General features: G+C 41.7%; 1 long non-coding RNA gene across 1 annotated transcript; it reads left to right on the top strand.

The window, feature by feature from the left end:
• The first annotated feature begins 223 nt into the window (after window positions 1–223).
• LOC119315192 lies at window positions 224–945 on the top strand. Its single transcript, XR_005152623.1, has 3 exons — window positions 224–345; window positions 471–625; window positions 905–945. It is a non-coding gene; the product is annotated as an uncharacterized LOC119315192 (long non-coding RNA).
• The last annotated feature ends 606 nt before the right edge of the window (window positions 946–1,551 follow it).

The raw sequence follows: 1,551 nt of genomic DNA, 5'->3' as shown, positions 1-1,551 counted from the left end.
TATTGTAAATAAGCGTTCTGCATCTTGAGCATTTAAATGTGAGCACTTAACCATTGTACAGCTTTTGCATATTTTGTTTTGTATTTCTTTCATAAATGATGATAGTCTACGCAAGATGTACACATGTTAATTTTTGTTGACTTGAATCTGTTATGCCCTTGATTGTTTTACTTAGCTTAACCCAGAACAACAACATCCTTGATATTTACTGATCCCCACCTCGCTCTTTGCACTCGCAGACTTGAAGGCATCTATCGTCCCAGCTTTTAGAATGGAGAAACTAGTGAGTTTCATATATGATCTGAATGAAATGTTTAGGACTTGCGGCAGTGGACTTTGCTACTGGTGCGATTTATTTCCTGTTTTTGTCTACTAATCATCAGCTACTAGAATTTACCTTCTGCCTGCTACTGCTTGTTTCTTGACGCCACTAGTTTATACTGAAATGTGGAGACTTTACACCTTGCAAGATCATTCGGTGGTGGTGACCCATATGATGGCGATTCGCTCCGGCCATTCCAGTTTTGGCGGTGGTGGTGCTGCTGCTCCTATGATGGTAGACGCGTCTGATTCCCCTAGCCGCATCCATGGTGATGAAGCTCGGCCTAGGCTAGAACCCCCTCCGGTGAGCTCCTCACGTCCTCTTATACCCCTCCTACTTGCTTGTTGGTTCTATGCTCCACCTTTGTGAGGTGTAATTGTTCAATTTTGTTCATAGTCGAGCATTGGATGATATTGTATTTGTCATGATGTACATGGTTCATGAACTATGCCAACCTGCAGCTTTGTTGTACTAGTGATAGTAGGATAATGCAGGTTTTGACAATCCATACATATTTCCGCATCATAATAATCTTCTTCTTCTAGTCTTCTTCTTCTAACTTTCTTCTTTTCCATTTTACAGATTTGCTTAAGATCACGGAAGCTTGGGTTCATGGAGTGCATGTATTTAGTTTTTGTTTTGACCTTGTGAAACTTGCTACCTATGGATGAAACTTGTAATATTGATGAAACTATGTATATGTACGGATGAAACTTGCTACTATTGGTAACATGTGTTGGATATATATATATGTGTTCATGACTATTGGTAATATGTGTTGAATATGCTATATTGGTCATATAAATATATTTGTGTTTGATTTTCTATGAAAATGAACTGATATAAGAAAAAACAAAATTAAATGGGGCAATATAGTCACTTTGCCATCAGCTGGCAGATGGCAAAGAGGCCACGTGTCATCTACATATAAAATTTGGGCTGACCTATTTGGGCTCTTTGCCATCTGCCAGCAGATGGCAAAGCTCTTTGCCATCTGCTGGCAGACGGCAAACAGCCTGCAGCCTTTGCCTTCTGCTGGCAGACGGCAAAGTATGTCGTTAGCCTTCTAACGGGGCTAACCCCGTTAAGAGGCTTTGCCATCTGCCAGCTGATGGCAAAGGCACAGGCTCTTTGCCAGGCTCTTTGCCATCAGCCAGCAGACGGCAAAGAAGCCTTTGCCAGCAGGGTTTCAGACAAACTGTTTGCCATCTGCTGGCAGATGGCAAAGC

The sequence above is a fragment of the Triticum dicoccoides genome, chromosome 6A, assembly GCF_002162155.2.
Source record: "Triticum dicoccoides isolate Atlit2015 ecotype Zavitan chromosome 6A, WEW_v2.0, whole genome shotgun sequence".
In the NCBI taxonomy this organism is placed as follows: domain Eukaryota; kingdom Viridiplantae; phylum Streptophyta; class Magnoliopsida; order Poales; family Poaceae; genus Triticum; species Triticum dicoccoides.
This window is presented reverse-complemented; position numbering and strand designations above follow the sequence as displayed.